This window comes from Triturus cristatus, chromosome 7 (genome assembly GCF_964204655.1).
Source record: "Triturus cristatus chromosome 7, aTriCri1.1, whole genome shotgun sequence".
Classification (NCBI taxonomy): Eukaryota; Metazoa; Chordata; class Amphibia; order Caudata; family Salamandridae; genus Triturus; species Triturus cristatus.
Genome location: NC_140590.1, coordinates 1,124,165,167 through 1,124,183,980, shown reverse-complemented (window position 1 = coordinate 1,124,183,980; position 18,814 = coordinate 1,124,165,167). Strand labels below are relative to the sequence as shown.

At 42.0% G+C, this 18,814-nt stretch overlaps 1 long non-coding RNA gene across 1 annotated transcript in view; it reads left to right on the top strand.

The window, feature by feature from the left end:
• LOC146811203 (uncharacterized) overlaps positions 1 to 9,009 on the top strand; it is a 148,265-nt gene extending 139,256 nt beyond the window's left edge. Inside the window, exon 4 of the long non-coding RNA XR_014966693.1 lies at positions 8,828 to 9,009. This is a non-coding gene — a long non-coding RNA (uncharacterized LOC146811203). The remainder of the gene's footprint in view (positions 1 to 8,827) is intronic.
• Positions 9,010 to 18,814: the final 9,805 nt, after the last annotated feature.

The following is an 18,814-nucleotide window of genomic DNA, read 5'->3' as shown; positions in this document are numbered from 1 at the left end:
GTGGAGTGCCTCAAGGTTCCTCTTTAAGTCCTACACTCTTCAACATCCAGACGGCCCCCTTTGCATATTTGGTAGAATACTTTAACATGAAAGTCATCTTGTATGCAGATGACACTCAACTCCTGCTTGCCTATTATGAGGATGCTACCGACATAAGGGTTGCCTTTTCTCATTACATGATGGCTCTGCTTGACTGGCTGAATACTAATAGCCTGCAGTGTAACCTCGATAAGACTAAAATCTTACTGTTTGGGTGGGATTCCCTTCCAGGATTGTCAGGACCTTGGCCCAACAATGTTCCCCCACTGCTCCCTCCTTCGGCGGCGAGAAATTTCTGCATTATGTTTGATGACCAGCTTTCATATGGGGCTCAGGTATCAGCTGTGGTGAAGGCCTGCTTCTGGATCCTTCGCATGTTGAACACGTTTCATCATTTGCTCCCTCATGAGGCTCAGGTTATCATGGTTAGGGTTATAATCCTATCAAGGCTGGATCACGCCAATGTTTTGTACTTGGGTCTTCCAGATTACTTAATCCAGCAGTTACAAGTTATGCAAAATTTGGCAATCCTGCTACTGTATAAAATTCCTAGACGAGTGTCTGTGTCAGTAATTAGAGACAAATTGCAATGGATGCCAGTTCGCCAACGCATCATGTATTAGACACTGTTCTTCACACACCAAGCCTTTCATGATAAACAACCTATGTACCTTAAGGAACAGATTAGGGAATACATACCAGGGAGACCTCCTCACTCTAGTAATGCCAGACTTATTGAGATCCTCCTTCTCTTCTAATGCAGCGCGAAAGTGGAATCAGTCGCCAGTATATCTGAGGTCCATCTCGGAGGAAGTTCTTTTTTGAAAGCAGCTGAAAACATTCTTATTCAGATTGTAGGGGTTTCAGAAGTGTGGTAGTTTTCTGGTTCTATTCTGCACTTATTACCTGGAGCGTCAGAACACTCTTTGTGGGTAGCTGTGCACTATAGTAGTAATTGCATTATTTCATTCATTAATCATCAAGTCTTTCCAGCTTCGCTTTACCCACTGCTCTTTGTATTTGTAGGGGCGAAATACCAAGTGTGTATTATAAGCATAATTTGTGCAGACATGTGCATTTAGTGATGTTTTATCTTCTGGAGCTTTATAGTTAGAGGATGACATCCACCAGCCTCATCCCATTGGTTTGCGATGACCTAGGTGTATAGAGAGGAGAACCAGACAATAATTCCAGATTTGTAAACCGTGAACTTATCACCCCTAAGGGTATCCAGGCGCTGGGGGCAGTCGGGGAGAATAAGGGAGCTATTGGCCAGAGTCACCTGATGCTGAGCTGCTGCCAATTCAGGGGATCGAACCATGAGCCCCGCACGCCATTGCCAGCTGCTCTGACCACTGCGCCACACCTCTCCCGCTACAATGATCAGACTTCCTTCCAAATAGGACGTCATCCATAAATGGCTGTTGGAGTAATGGGGCTCATTGTAAGGAAAATGTCTATCCTGGAGGAGGGTCCATGTAACGGGGAGAAAAAGGTGCAGTCTTGTCCCCTGGGTGGGCCAGATGCCAGATATGTACTAGTCTCTGATGATAACATGTCGTGAGGATGGCTCTGTCTGAGATAAGGTGTTTGCCAAGAGGGGCCAGTATGGCTTAAATAGGACATGTGGTTATATTCTAGTCTTCCTATAACTACTCTTGTGACCACACAATCTGTGAGGAGTCTAGAGAAATGGACAATAAAGGGGGGCCACCATTGGTGTCTGGGCCATTGTCTTTATTTTGGAAAAAGAACACTGTCCTTCCCCGTCAGTTCATGTACATAATATTTTAAGGGGATAGACTTATTTGCTGGGAAGTACTTTCCCACAACTTGTGTTCATGTGTGTGGATTGTGATTGGGGGTTTCTTTTCAGGTAAACGAGGAACCTATTAAGGGCCCTCCCCACATTTTAATGTATCTGCCTCTTTGGGGGACTAGTGAGTTTCCTGAATCAGGGCAATGTCTATGTGCCCGTAGTGTAAATGGGTCAGTATTCTTTGTTACTTAATAAAGCTATTAAAGCTTAAAATAGAGGCGCACAATATGTAGATTCGTTTTTACTTGGTCCTGATGGGTGGATGAGGGCTCGTGCTCCAATAAGAAAACCCTCCTTCCGAGCATAAAAATTACTCAGGGACATAAGGTGTAAAGCCTTGGGATTGTATAGAAACAGTACAATGTATTATATTATGGTTAGCATAAGTAAGTGTGTGAGCTGGACCTTTATATCTCCTGTCCCTCTATGAACTATTATTCTCCTGTTTGAGGCTCCACAATTCTGCACCGCAGTCTAGTTGTTGAGTCACTTGTCATTCAAGGTGTTCCATCCTCCTACTTACCTTGTCAAGTCATTTGTATGCGATGCAAAGTCAGAGGGCAAAGATTTTATTTCTGTAGTTAGGCTACAGAGCGTGGAGTAAAAACATGCCATCTTAGAGCCCAGAGCAGAAATGTCTTGGAGGACATTGGCTAGTGACATCTCTGTCAAAGCACCTTCCTTTGAAGCACCCGCTACCTTGGCACCAGTGAGGGACTCTGAAAAACATAACTGCCAGAAAGCTTTGTTCTGCTGGTGTTGCGTCCAGATGTTGTGATTGGAACATGTGACCCAAGTAGTAGCAAGTGTTGTGAGTTGGACTAAATGGGGTCCATCCATGTTGTGCGAGCTACTGGTCAGTCATCAGGTAAAAGGAATCTAACACCCATGTTTGTCTGTGAGCGGGAAAGTTAGCAGGGCAATCAGGTTCATAAGACTTTGGAGGAAGGTGACAACGTTTGTCTACTGGTCCAAGATTGGCTCTTTCTGGTCTTCCCGAGGAGGGCCTATGAAAGACAGTAAGTCTTAGATGATTTTTGTAGGCCTTTAGAGGTAGTGCAATCAAGAAGTTTCTTCCACAGGTTTGCCTAGTTTACTCCCAAGGGGCCTCCAGTGTCTGGTTCAGATGTGGCCTTAAGCATATTGCCATCTTGTTGATCTCAGGGGAGTATGGTGGAAGACAGCATGTGAAGTTGTCTAGTAAAAAGTGCCACATCAAGGTGCAGGATCCCCTCACTGGAAAATAGCGTGTGCTGGGCTTGGGTAATATAAGTGATAGTCAAGCTGTGTGTGACAGCCGTAATGTATGTGACAGCTTGAGCTCATCTCATACTGTTGGAATCTTGCTGAGTTATGATGTAATAGAATGTGGGAGTCTGGGAGGCGGTTGGAATAGACAGAGCTTGATGACAGCTGGAGAGGCTGGATGGGGCCTTTGAATGTAGGGAATAAATACATCTGAAATATGCTTAACCCTCTGTATTCTCTATCCATGCACCTGTCATCGAGGTCCCTTACCAGCTGGGGCTGAATGTTGGGTGGCATTCGTGTGGTTCAAGGGTATCTATTCCATGCACCTAATAATGGTAATGCCATCATTAGAATTGTCAATACGCCGCCATGTGCATCAATGTCTATTTGGGCCTCACGAACAACCTGCAGGGCGCAGTGCCAGCCCGATGGTAGTTAAAGGGTCACCTAACATTCTCCCTGCAACCGTTTACTGAGTTGCTCCACCAGCTCTTGTGGTCTTTCGAACATGGGCTATTGTGAGTGGATTCGCTAAGGTGGTCCAGGGAGGTGTTGCTTCTTTACGACTGAAAGAGATGGGCCTATAAATTCTAGACCTTTCCTAGAATCACACTCTGATGGTTCTTCTTCGCAGCATGCGAGTGTAAAGGGGAGAAAAGTTGTTAAAAACAGTCAATTAGTCAATAATTCTCTTTAATACATAATACCCCATGGACAACTACTTACGATTATATAGTTTATTACAAAGCCAAAATTAGCTGGACATCAAGACACCTCAACATGAGGGTATAGAAATACAAAGGAATTAGCATGAAATCAAATCTATGCATCAAATTCAGATGGTGCAGCATAAGCAACACAATCATTTCAAGAAGAAGGATGCAGAAAATCAGGAAGCATGAGTCCAAATTTACCTGCATCGAGGATTGGTGAGTGAAACGCATTAATTCTATACCTACTCTAACACCACAGTGATATCCACACATAAGCATTTTCAGAAGGAAGGATAAAAGGTGTCAGTGCATGCAATCTTCCTAAGAAGTCTCTCTCCCATTAATGGGTCATGTAGCATAAAGCCCCAATCACAAAGATAGAGCTCATTCTAAGATGCTCTCTCTATGAAGGCAAGAAAGAAGTGGGGCTCTATCCCTAAGTCCAACAACCAGTTATCCACAGGTGGCGCTCCGAATCTCGAATCTCCCAATCCACTCTGTGTACAGTCCTGAATGGACTTTTCCATGACAATTTGTCCTAGGTTCCCAAACCTTCACCTGTATGAATTGTAACGCCCTTTGTTTATCGACTCAAGCCACACGATTGTAACTTCTTCTCTCCTTGTCTAGCTAGTAAGACAAAGACAATACTCTGCCTAAAAGAGCGCTTCTTCAACTGCAATACAAAAACGTGTGAAAGAACAGATTCCACAGCACACATGAAATTCAACTATTAATTTTAAATCAAGAGTTGTCGGCGACTTGCATTTCAAGCCTACGAATTTCAGCTAGCATGCAAGGTTTACGAACTCACATTAAAATTAATGGACTTTCAACTACTGCATATACCTATGTATGAAATTGCATAATTAATAATCACATTTAGTACACGAGTAAATGTCAACTGCACAACAGGAATTCCTTGTTTTAACTTTCTGCTAGTTGCATTCATTTTCTACTTTAATTCTCCATGATCCTTGTCAGTAGCCTAAGATACATCACATATTTATGTTAACATATTTCACAATTCTATGAAATGAAATTTCCACTCTATCACGACTCAGGTCTGTGGATAGCCGCTGTGCACTATCTGCTATGTGGACCGGAGATGTGGTTAATGGAAAGCCCCGTAGATACATGGGGAAAGAGGATGACGGTCCAGTTTGTGGCTCAGGTTGTGGGGGACCGCCTTAAGTTCCTGTAGAGTGATGTTGGACAGAGGCAGCCTACTGGGAGATGATGCACACCCAAGTAGCTTCCCCAATCAGCAAGATTTAATAATGGAGCAGCTACCTTCCTTCGTGGATGGCTCTGGTCCTTGGCCATCCCTCTCTGAACTTCATGACTAGTACTTTTCTCTCCCTGTCTGCGAGAGTAGACTCCTCATCCAAAATCCCGCTGGGAGTGGGTGTGCAAGTCTACATTTGCTAGTTGTAAAGACAAAAAATCTAGTTTCTTTAAAGTCTCAGCAGGGGAGTAGAGGAAACTGGTAGGTATGCGCACTGCCGTAATGACAACCAGCCGTGGGCCGTGCAGGTAACAGCGGTGGGGCCATGTAAGGGGTGATTTTGAGGGATGATGCCAAGGGAAAATTAATTATTTATTTAATTTTTCCGCAGCATCATTCCTTAAAACCCCCCCTTACATGGCCCAACCGCCCTACTGCTGTTACCTGCATGGACCGCAGCTGATGCCAACAGCGCATTAAGAAAAAAGAAAGTACATGCTTCGTGGCAAGAAAAAATTTAAAGAAAATGTGCTTTTGAGGAAGAAAGTAAATTTAAGAAAAATTATTTTACTTTGCCGACGCATTCCTTTAAAATTTGGATATATATTTTATAAACGTGATTTATTCAAGTAGATTAAAAACTAGAATCAGAACAACCAACCTTGATTGTAACTAAAAATGCATTGTATTGGCTTTGTGAATGCCTGCTTTTTTCACGAGAGAGCCAAACACCAGGAAAGCCGCCAGGCACAAGCAAGAGCAAAGCCAGTGGGTGCTTTGATTTTTAAACTAGGGCCAGGTGAGAAGGAACGCATCAGCTTCACAGGAGTCACCAGGCACACTGAATGTATCAATGGCCCAGTGACATTATGACAGGAGCTGCGGCTTGGCACACTAATAACTACCACATGCATCAACATTACGATTTGCAATTACCAAATAGCGAATTTTAAGGAATCTCTATTTGATAATTGCAAATCCTTCTGCATGTAGGAATCGCAATAAATGTTGTGATTCCTAAACATTTGCTAATAGCGATTCGGTACTTGCGAATCGCTATTAGCTAATGTGGCCCCATTCATTCCCATGGGCCTACAGGCCCATAGGAACGAATGGTAATGCATTCGCAAATTGTGATTACCAGATTGGTTATCGCAAATTGCGAATGCAAAAGCAAGGGTGCCCGGATGCCTAAGGCCCCCCTGATGCAGCCCCCCAAAACGTGAGTGTGCACATGTGCAGCACACACATGCCCTAAGGGCATGCGTGTGCTGCACGCCACTTTGAAATGTGCACTTTTGTGCATTTTTCAAAGCATGCGCAATTTCCAATCAACTTGAAGTTGATCGTAATTAGCGTTTCCTAAATGCAGAGTTTGCATTTAGGAAAGGCACATGCATCGCAATTAGGGAATCGCAAATTGCGATTCCCTGAATGCATTAGCAATTTAGGTAATCGCAAAGAAGTGCTATTACCTAATTTGCGAATGCAAAGCCTTTCATGCATTAGAAAATGCCTTTTTGCGTTCGCAAACGGGCCAATTCTGCGAATCGCCACATTTGCTAGGGCAAAAATGCTTGATGAATGTGCCCCTAAATGTGTTATCAGTGGCCAAGGGACGGCAGGCGAGACGACAAGTCAGCTGAACGTAATGGCACCCATGCAGCTGCATGACAGGAGCTGGAGTGCACACAGATTTTGTGAGCAGCCTCCTGGGGCAGCATTATGGGTGCCAACGGTCACTTTAAATATACTAGAAGCTGGTGGCAGCATCACAGGAGCAACCTCTAATGCTGAATATGTAAACAGTGGCCCAGTATCTACACCGCAGGAGTTAGGAACTACTTTGTGCTCCATCACCAAAACCTTAATGAAAAAGCAAAAGACGTAACGTAAACACCTGTTAAATGAAGTGGGCTTGTTGGACAGCTACTCCAAGCAGTGGCGAATGCAGAAAAAAATGGGAAGGCAATGGGTGAGGGACACAGACCCAAAGACAACCCTCTAGCTTTAATTAGTTCTGTTGCTTTTGAAGAATGTATTTGTTTATATTTGTTTATATGAGCTATGCTATAAAATGTAACGCTTTCAGTAGCCAGAAATAACAATGAAATGCATTTTCAAATTATGATTTAGAGCTGACCTCACTTTTCAAAATGTTATTTTAACAACAGGATATATTTTATAGGAATGTATAGAGTTATTTTAAATTCCAGAACGGTCCCTCTCCTGACATTGGATGACACTTTAATGACAAAAATAAGGAGCTACACCTGTGTACACCATACATTATAGCTACTATTGATGGCAGGTCTGATTACGAATTGGGCAAAGGGGCATCCCCGGTCTGCTGCCCCTCCGCACAATCACCAAAGGTCTATTGTTCCAGCATCTGGACTGACTGGTTATTGTAAGTCTGCACTTGTTTTTCTAGCTGGAAATCTGTCTTGCAGTAGTTGAGAACACAAACACAGCTAGGGCCCTCCCTGCATCCTACAACATCATCATATAGGAAGCTCTTGAATGCCAGTCCACTCTGTACCGCCATGCCTTCCTCACGCTTGTTCTCCAGTTCCACCCAGAACACACACCCCCATCTCATTTACAGCCTGCTCCAAAAAACTGATTTAATGATTTTGTTTTTTGTTTTGATTGACCTTTCTGGGGAGATGTGGCATTGTGTAGCTCAAAATGGACAGCTGTTCCATCCATCCAGTTGCGGTGATATAGGGGTTGGCATCTGAGACTGGAATTTGAGGTGCACGCAACGTACAGGATGGTGGACTTGGGGAGGGTCAGAAATGTGACAAATTATTTGATGCTGATTGTAATCAGAAGGCTGAGGAGGGCATTTCCTTGTGGCCTTGGCGGTTGCATTTTCTGGGATTTTGAAATTTCAGAAGATTCTTGTTAGAGTAGCAGATGGAGGAGGGTGAGGAGGTTTGACTCCTTAGACCTTCATTACTAGTTGCCTTCTTAAATGTAATGGGACCAGTAACATCAGTAGCATACTGCAGCTCTCTTAACTTTCAGCCGGAGATTTTGGCTGGAAGTCTGCATCAAAATGAGGAATTACAGGGGAATCGACCTCAAATTTCCAACTCAACAGGTAATTCATAATGAGCTGTGTTTTTCAGCTAGTGAGAATTGGAAAGAAAGAAAATAGCTTGAATGGTCAATATATTGTATGTCTCTGGCAGGTGTGTGCAGGTCCAAGTTGAACCATGATATGTTCTATTGAGGTTGAGTGTTGAGGTTAGGGGAGGAGGATGGTAAAAATGTGGGTCCAGATGTTTAAAAAATAGGTATCTGTGAAGATCATGTCATTGAGGCTGTGAGAGTTGATGAGCTCATATACGTCTTTTTCAGGAAGGAATGTAGAGAAAGCATACATCAGAGGGCTAGGGACTGATTTGATTTTGTACTGGAATGCCATGATACTGATTGGCAGTGTCTTGAAGGTACTCATTATTTCTTTAGAATAACTATGAAGCCCACCGTTCAAATGAAGAGCCGGTAAAGATATTTCAACTGGCTTAAAGTAACTGAAGTCAGTCCCCCATCATTCTTTTGGGACAGTACCAGAGACTTGAGAAGAACCCTCCTCAATCTGTGAGCAACCGTGAAGGAGTACCACTACAATATAAACCTATGTGACACAGATCATATATCTACAACGTGACGGATGCTGTCAATGTGTTTTGAATGTTTCTTGAGGACATGTTGGATTTTTGGCCTTTTTAGAATGAGCTGCTCAGTATGTCCTTTCTCTTTCAGGAAACACCTAAGGGATGAATGCTCCTTGATGGAATCACTTCACCTCTGCCTTCTGATACAAGAGATCGTCTCACAGTTCCTTGTAGTCACAAAGCATAATATTCTCTAAGACATCTCTCATGTTACCGCTGTTTCTTGTTATGCTTCTCCAATAAAGTAGCATAGAATTACGCATTACACAACTTGCCTCTTATTTAGCTTCCTCATACCATCCATGAGGTAGAAACAGGTCCTAAGGTTCAGTCATGTGTTTCCATGATTTAGTCATGTATTTCTGCATGTTCTTCTATTACCATTTGGGGGTACTGTTAGTAAGAGAAAACATATTTTGTAGGAAACAAATTATGGGAAAAAACAATTGCACAGCAGAAAGGAGGTCTAACCTAGAGCAATTGATAACACAGTTGATAAAGCAACCTACACATGTTTGCAAAATGTAATCTTGAAAAGAAAAAAGTGTCCATAACTTAAATTTCTTAAGGTTTATTCTGGTTTGCCCCGGAGCATTACTGGCACAGGAAGCTGATCAGACCCTAGGCCAGCAAACGTGCCTGCTGCTTGCGCTGTACCAGTCAACTGTAATTTCTATTCTTTAATGTTGGGGAAATAACATGTGCTTCTTCATCATCTATGACTTCACTAATACCGGAGGATCTGTCTGTTTTGTGGTTTACAAAATGCTGAAAGATCCCAAATAGTAATACTTCCATTTAGTTTAAGGAAGAGTAGAGTTTCGAACCCCCCCCCTTGAAGGCCCACAGGTATTCATCAAGTCTAATTCCAACTAGCAGCTTATTGCAAAGTGTGCATGCATGTATGGAAAAGGAATGACCATCCGATCCTGCATTTCGTAATGTAGGTAGGATCATAAAGTATTTGACATTAGATCTAAGCAGTCCTTTCAGGGTGTGCACCTACAGCCGTTTTTCTAATACTCTGGTGTTTTCATAAGGGATTCTTGTTAGATTCAGTTGTTTCATTTGACATGTTTTCATGTCAACCATCTGCCCGGCTGTATAACATTACTGAAGCATCTTACAGGGGGCCATGTTAACATCATCAATGCACTAGAGAGCACAGTTGCTGGAGACAGGTGAATTTGATGGCTCACATGCATAATGGAGAATACTCCCCCTATACGAGCACCATGCAGGGCAGAAGACGCACCGTTGGAAAGAGGCTAGTCTACTCTTTCCATTGGTAGCTCTCCCTTCTGTATTCCTGCTCGGGGATCATGGTCATGATTCTTGAGTAGGAACCAACCACCATACACCATGGATGTGTTTTTTGGGGAGGGCCCCCCTCCCCCCAGATTTTAGGGATTATGGCCATTTGTTGATTAATATTTCATATGCATTTTCCCTTCACTGGGAGGTGATCAGCCCCTAAGGAAAGAAGATAAAGAGAAAAGGCACCAGCCTTCTTGCTTTATGCCATCCCTGGGCAACTTCAATCACGTGAGGGGTACTCTTTGATAGGAGGCAGTCTCTTCTTTCCAATGGTGCCGCTCTCGATATTATTCCTGGCAGGGGATTGTGGCTAGTCTATGATCCCTGAGGAGGAATGCTCCATTACACCACTTGAGATTGTTTGGGGGGATTGCCCCCTCTTACTATAGGGACCAAACGGCTTGGGGGCAAAACATGTACAATTTGGTGCTCTGAGTCCAGGAGCCTTGTGCAGACCTCCCACCCCACCAGCAACTTTATTAAAAAAAGAGAGTCACAATAAAAAATTGAAAAATTGCCCATTTCCAATGGTGTCTCACTGGTAAGCATTCCTGCTCAGAAATCTTGGTGGGGCCACAACGACAAGCATAAATTGGCGAGTAGACTACTGGACATGTTTTTGGAGTGGTCAGCCCCTTGGTCATATTTACAATCTCTCCCTCTACTGTACTTTTTGTCTGTATTCCCTTCTCTAGAGCGTGATTGGGACTAGACCCCCCTCAAATGGCTCTCGAGATATGAGAACATGGTGACAGCCATTTTGGATTTGGTTTTGCTAAGCAAATGTAACATGTCAGACAACCGTTCCATCAAGAGAATTTTGATTATGAATTATAACCTTACTTTGAAACCATATTGGAGTTTGTGCCATGATTGCCACTTGCTGTCCAATCACAATAATCATCTCTACAGTTTTGCTTTGTTGCCTATTTGAGTATTGTCTTTGCAATTGCATTTCATTTTCTCTTATTGATTTGTTTTTTTGCAAGTTGAAGTACTTTTTCATTGTTAATCCCTGTATGTTCTTTTTGTTTGTCCACAAAGGCTTCCCACTCCACCTGGGCAGCAGTTTAAATGAAATTAATTGACTTGTTTTAGCACCTGTAATCACTTTTGTAAGAAATTGTTATCAGTTGAGGGGGGGTCAGATCTACATTCAAATACTAAACACAATTCCTGTGAAAGTAACCTACAAAAGTCACTAAATAAGCCTGCACCTAACCCTCTGCTAGCCGGGCACAAAAGCATTTAGTCTTGAAGTGGAGGGAATGTGCAAAGGATTTATGGAGAATTCCAGCAGTAATAAAGTGAAAACTCAAGATAAGAAAAATCCCAAACTAATGACAGAATAAATATGTTAATTATAATAAATAATCCTCCACTGTTCTTAGTAGATGTTGATACCAGATAGAAACTTCCTTTTTCCTTTTTCATCAATTGACCATCTTGTAGTTCTGATTCCCCTATACTTGTCTCATGCTTAATCCAATCGTGCATCTTAATCCATGTAGACAACTGGTAATATTTAACTCTCAGCATTGCTTCATTCGTTATCTCCTTCCAGTTATCCCAAGGGAACTCTTTGTCTCCTTTTGATACCTTTCTCCATTTACATATCTCACTAACTCTCAAAGATATTGCAAGATGATCTGTCATATACTCTTGGGTTTCGGGGGAATCCCTTATTGGAGACAATTTACTATAGTACCGGATACCTAATGCCATGCTTATTTCGTACCATAGCTTAGCTGCGTAAGCACTTCTGCCACACTTTCTTAAAATACTTGGGGGCCCCAAATTTATAAAGGAAGCTCTCCCTTAGTAAACCCTCCTGCATTGACTTGTACATGACCCCGACATGAGTCTCATCTGGGTGCAAGAGTAGCATCCTACACTATCAAACAAGTAAGTAAATCTAGACAATTTAGGCAAGATTGACATGCTTACCACATTTACCCGACCATAAATGGTCAAGGCCAGACCATTTTTTCATCACCTTGTCATCTTCCATGTATATCCTCTCCAGATTGACCTGAGCAATTTTATCAGTGATCCAGGGCAATTTTTATCCCCAGGTCATAGCTTCTGATTTTCTTACATTTACCTGATACCCTAAACAAATTCCAAACAGACCTGGTTCTCATTCATTATGCGGGAGGGTATTATGTTATGTTATGTTAATGTAACTTATTGCATGCATAAATACCCAGAGGTGTCTTAGCACTAAAACTAAAGTAAGGCGAAAAGATCATGAAACTAGTTCTGGAATAACCAGGTGTTAACACTTTTCCTGAATGAGGCTAGTGAACTTGCAGACCTAATATACATTGGAAGTGTATTCCAGAATTTGTCTCTGCCACAATCCCCAGCTAGAGGTCTGAATGCTAGGAACCATAAGAAGCCTAGTACCAGTAGAGCGTAACTGTCTACCTAGATGATACCTAGAATGTTTTTTTTTTAGGAACACTGGTTCCATATTATTCAAGGCCTTATAGGCTAATCATAGCTTCTTAAACTTGATGCAACTTGCTACAGGAAACCAGTGGAGTCTCCGCTTTGGCAGATTTAATGGGAGTCTTGCGGCTGCATTTTGTACCATTGGCAGATTTTTTTTATGTTCTTTCTGCATATTCTGATACAGTCCATAGCAATAATCTAATTTTGATAGCACAAGTGCAGTTACAACTGTCCTCCCAGAATCGATTGGGATGTAAGGAAGAACCTTCTTCAGTTTCTTAATCAAATAAAAGGTGACGGAAACAGTATTATTAGTTTACTGTGAGTATGAAAGTTTGTTATCAATCAGTACCCTGAGATTGTGTGCTTTTTCTACTGGTTTTGTCTTGACAGGCCACCAAAAGCCATACCATCTAGGTTAGAGATTACCAAAGATCACTATTTTGGCTTTGCCCATCCACTATTAATTTCCAACATACAATTTTCAAACTGAAGTGCAGGGGAGGCTTGATCTTTATATGCAGCTACCACAATCTGTGTATCGTCGGCATAAGATGTTAATGTGAAGCCAAATCGATGGGTTAGAGGAGCCAGTTCTGACACATAGACATTAAAATGGGATGCGTTAAGTAATGAACCCTGTGGAACCACACAAGGCAAAACATAAAGGGTTGATTTAAAATAATCCAGGGTCACTGTTTGTCTTCATTCCATCAAAAAACACGATAGCAAGGACAGTGCTAATCCTTTAACCCCTAATTTTTCCAAGCGCAGTTGCAGCAAATTATGATCAACAGTATCAAAAGCTGCTGACAGATCAAGGATCATCAGGGCAGCAGCACCCCTTTTATCCATCACTGTCCTAATCTCCTCAGTAGACTTGATCAAGGCAGTCTCCATACTATGTTCCAGATGAAAGCCGAATTGGGAGGAATCAAGTAAATCATTTTCTAGGACAAATTGAGCTAGCTGTTTATTCATGATTTTTTCCACTATCTTAGCTGGAAAAGGCAGCCAGGTGATAGGACGGCAATTGCTTGTATGGGATGCATCCAAATGTGTTTTTTTTATCAATGGGAGGATCAACGCATCCTTCCATAAGGCAGGGAAAATTCCAGGAGTGAACATGGTATTTCTGTGAGAATAGGACTAACCTCCTTAGCTATATCTCGAAGTACTGCGGGGGGACAAGAGTCCAAAGGGGACCCAGATTTAATTTCCTTAGTACGTTTTTTAACTCAGCCACTAGATACCTGCGGGAAGCCCAGAAGCACATTTATGCCATGATCAATATTAGGGGTTTGCTCAGTTAGCTTGCATGAGAGGGCAGCCTCAAAGGAGTCATAGATATTATTGGCTTTATTCCTAAAGTTATTGGCAATTTCGTCACAGAAGCGTTGATTGCTTTCTGTAGCCTTATAACCAGGCAGGTAGATGAGCTTCTCAACTACCCCATATAATTCTTTAGTTGAGTTCTTAGGTCTCTCAATCTGTCTGGTAAAAAATGTCCCTTTTTGGTGATCAACATGGTTTTATATTTAGCCAGTGCAGGCTTATAGTTGCTTCTTTCCTATTTATCATATTGTGCTCTCCAACATCTTTCTAATCTGCGGGACTTTTGTTTTCCTTTCGCAGTTTCGAGGGTAGTTTGCAGTTACCGGATTTTTTACAAATGGGTACTGTAATAGCTTCATTGAGCCAGTCTGTATATTCACTGTCTGCCAAATCTGCATTTGCACTTAACGTAGGCCAAGACATGCCCACCTGGGTCTGAAGCATGGCCTTGTCAATCTTGTGCCAGACTTTTGTAAACAGTTTGGTGTGCTCTAGCAGCAGCTACCACTGGTGCTTTTGGGATGGTATAAATAAATGAAATTATAGAATGATCTGTTCAAGTGAGAGAATAGGTATCCTTTACTGTCAGTCTTGATTCAGAAATAAATATGCCATCCAGTGTGTGTCCTGCTTCCTGTGTTGGCTAATGCACCATCTGTGATAGTCCTAGAGTCCCAAAAGTATCTAAAAGAATAACTGTATCTTTATCAGCCGTATCCTCTAGATAGACATTAAAATTGCCCAGGATTGTAAACTTATTTGTGGTGAAAATGGATTCAAGAATGGACTCTAAGTTGCTAACAAAACTGCCCTTGATCCTGGGGGACGATATAAAAGAATGCCTCTAAAGGTCTTTTCGGATTTAAGTTCACAATGGGGGTTGGGAGCTGAGGAAAAGGTGGCTCCAAATTGCTCACGATACATTAAAGCCGGCCCACCTCCCCTCTTGATGGGTCTGTCCACTCTAAAGGATAAAAATCCAGGGGGTGTTGCCGTCACAAAGTCCGGGTCCGACCCTGCATCGGCCGAGGTTTTAGTCATTATATCATCTGCTTAGAAGGCTATTTTTTGGAGAACAATTCCCATGTGGATGGTTTGATGCTTTCATTCAATCTTAAACTTTGAACCAGGAGTTCTGAATACATGTCAAAAGAGAGAGGGCAAAGAGGACATCCCTACCGATCCCTCTTATTATTTTTACCGGTGAACTTAAGCTAGCATTCTTGTCCTCAGAGTACATCTTTCTTATCTCAAAATATTCTAGTTTGGTCATGGAATGCTCCCGGTTACTCGGTCAAAGGCTTTAGGTGCATATAGGTTTAGAAAAGCTAAGGGGGCAGATTGCGAAGTTGCTAAATTGATCATACCTGTAAACATGTATGTTAGCTCCCTCAGATACTTCCCAGAAAAGAAGCTCTCCACATTCGAAGTTATCACTTATTAAGTACAATAATGTAACCCAGTACCATTCTATGGGAAAGGTAGCTGAACAGCAGTTAAAACTACTTTAGGAGTTATTTTTTTTTAGCTGTCAGGACATGTAAAGATTAGGTGCACATGCACTGCTTTCTAATTACGGTGCAGCCGGACCTATGAGCCCTTCTGATTTTGGCCTGGCAAAAAGTTTATTTAGGCAAGTAGAAATGGTAGTTTAATACTGCACTACAGGCAGCAGTGGCAGGCTTGAGGCATGTTTTGCAAGGCTACTTTAGTGAGTGACAGAATTAATGATGCTGCTCACTGGTATATTTTAATTTACAGGCCCTGTGTTCATGGAATACCCTCACTAGGGATTTGTAACTAAATTAAATGAGGAAATTGCATGTATACCAATTTTACCATGTTTGGAAGGAAGAGCACAAGCAGTTTACCACTGGTTATCAGTCTTAATACCAAGAAAAAATAGCTATGAAAAAACAGTGGAGTGAAGGCAGAAATCTGTGGGAAGACCATGCCAAGGATGTCAGGACCAACCCCTTTATACTCAACTCTTTCTTTTGCTATATTCCATTTCCATTTTCTACTCATATCACACACACGTATTTGAGGAAAAACATTTTGGAAAGGAAACGGATATGGTGCCCCAATGAATGACTGCTGCCCCAAAAATGGAGAGGATCTCTGAAACTAGTTCAGATACTAAGACTACATTTGAGGGAGAAGATAATGACCCAGAATCTGGTAGTGAGTTTCCAGTTGGTGGTGTTCCAGCAGATAATGAACACTCTTCCAGTGTTTTTGAAGAAAATGGCCATGCAACACAGCAAGGCAGTGCCTCTTCAGATGCACTAATTGCGCCACTGAGAGACAGTGGCAGTGTAATATAATCCAGGTTCAAACAGGTCCTGGCAGAGTACAATAAGAGTGCTCACTTGGTAGCCCCTAATGGATTCCAGCCTCCTATTACTCCTTTCACTGGAGATGCTGAATGTAAAGAAAATACCGCAAACCTTTTCCGCATGCCATGTGTCTTAGGGATATATTGCTGCAAACAAATTTGTGTGCAAAACTGGTTTTGAAGGAGCTCCAAGTCTCTCTAGCACCTCATTATAGGAAACACCTGTGGACTCTCACTTCACTTTGGGATTTGAAAACTTTTTTAAGACCTTATTTAACTTATGGGGATAATGCACAAACCATCCAAACAGTCTTTTGAGTCTTGGCCTACAGTTAGAGTAACACACAGCTTCTCTCCTGTCATGAAAGCAGAGATCATCTATTGATTCTGCAGAGCATCCTGCTTTTCAATGACACCTGTAAACCATTGCCAAAGAACCATCCAGACCCTAACAGATTGTTAAAAAATTAGCCCATCAATGAACATTTCTCCACCAGGTTTTCTAAGATTTATTCTCAATGAAGTATGTAGTTGTCGAAGAATGTTTGATTATTTAAAAAGTGCAGCTGCTGTTGAGGCAGCATATAAGAAGTAAGAGAGCTCAGAATGCAGTCAAGCTTTAATAGTTCTTCATTAGGAACTAGTGGAAAGATTGTGTGGGATCTTGCTCAATCACTCACCCAAAAATGTTACAGCCTTTATTTACAGTAGTAGACCTGCAGGGGTACTCTGCCAATTGGTTGATTCCCCACCCGCAAGGCAGGCCATGCCTTAAATATTTAAATCTTGCCCTCCAAATTAATTGTATTCAGCCCTATACCTGATCAACCCTCGTTGGAACACTCTCTGCTTCTGCCAAACTTTGATAGCCACAATGCACATAGAAGTAAAGCTGACCACCATCACAAGTTACTTGATGTAAACAGAAGGGAGTAACTCCTATAATATTGAACTGCATGTTTATGAATATTGCAAGCAAAGTAAAATTATTTAAAGCCAACAATGATGCTGATAGCAAGCTATAAGCTTTCAATGTAACTCTAAATGATGCTCTCAACTAGATAGCCCCTTGTGATACCGAACAAATAAAAATTAAACTCCTCACCAGCCCATGGTTCATGGACACTCTTGGAGAAGAAAGAAAAATGGAAAAAATTAATAGAGCATTGTAAATAACCTGAAACCCTCAAAATAAACTGGTTTATCAAATACAGATGTGCAAATATATCTACTTCACCAAGAAGGCAAAGAAAACCTATTAATCCTACGTTTGCTCAGAACAAAAATAATTCCAAGAAATTATTCAAAATAGCTGACAGTCTTCAATTCCTTAATCTCCAGCAGTGATATCACTCCAACAAATAAACCATTGGACTGATTATCCCACTATGTTTAGGATAAAATAGGAAAGATAAGAGACTTCCATCATCTAGAACCAATATATTGGAAGGTTTTGTTAGCCCTTCAGAAAAAGAGATTGCACTCTCTGAGGAGGAGTACCACAAAGTCATTATAACCAGAAAGCATTCAGACGTGCCATATGTCATTTGCCCGGTCTCTCACCTTAAAACATTCAACACCACTATTGTCGCCATAATATTCCAAATTATTAACATCTCTCTGGAAGTAGGCAAAGTTCCCTCAAACTTTCACAAATAAAAACTAAGCCCAGAAGATCCTGCGCAATTTAGGTAAAGCTCCCATCTTCCAAACATAGATAAACTCTCAGAAAATATGGCATTACACAACTTTATTCCTATGTTAAAATACACACGTTTTTGACTACCACTCAATCAGGGTTTGGGCCTGGCAAAGTAACTGAATTCATTTTAACTTATGTCATTGATGATTTCAGAATGATTGTGGACAATTTAAGTTTTGTAGTAGTGATACTGCATATCTACTGATTTTGATACTGTCTATCATCAGATTCTCCTTCAACACAAATTATCTTCATATAGGAAGAAGTGTCCTTTCGTAGTTAGACTCCTTCATTATCAATACAACCTAACAAATCCATCTGGATCTTTTTTCTCCTTTTCCACCCCGTCTACATGGGGTATGCCTCAGGGCTCAGCACTGCCTTCTTTGTTGTGCAGTTTATACGTCCAACTACTTGACATTGGTCCTGTCATTTTACCATGGTTCTACTGACAACCCTAAATATCATAGTTTTGGGGGTGGAACAAATCTATCTCCAACATAAGCCAAAACATAGATTTTGGTGCCGATTACGATCCTGTAAAAAAAGTCCCCGTACGACTCGTATCCGGTCTTTTTACCGTACGAATCGTACAAGTGCCGTACAAACTGCCAAGTACGATTCGCATGGGAAAAACTCCATACGAGTCGCATTGGGAATAATTCCCCACACGTCCTCGGGTCGGAAAATGTGTCCGACACCTCCCCGGACGATTTACCGTACAAACGTGAAAAGTGAAGTCCGACCGCGCAAGTACGATCCATCCCGTGCGTCCGATGTCACAACCGTATGGAAAAAACACCGTCCGCACGAACTCCCATTGCAACCATGGAGACATGTGCCCACATACGCGCCGTACCCCCCCAGCCCCCCGTGAGTACGCGCCGTACCCCCCCAGCCCCCGTGAGTACATGCCGTACCCCCCC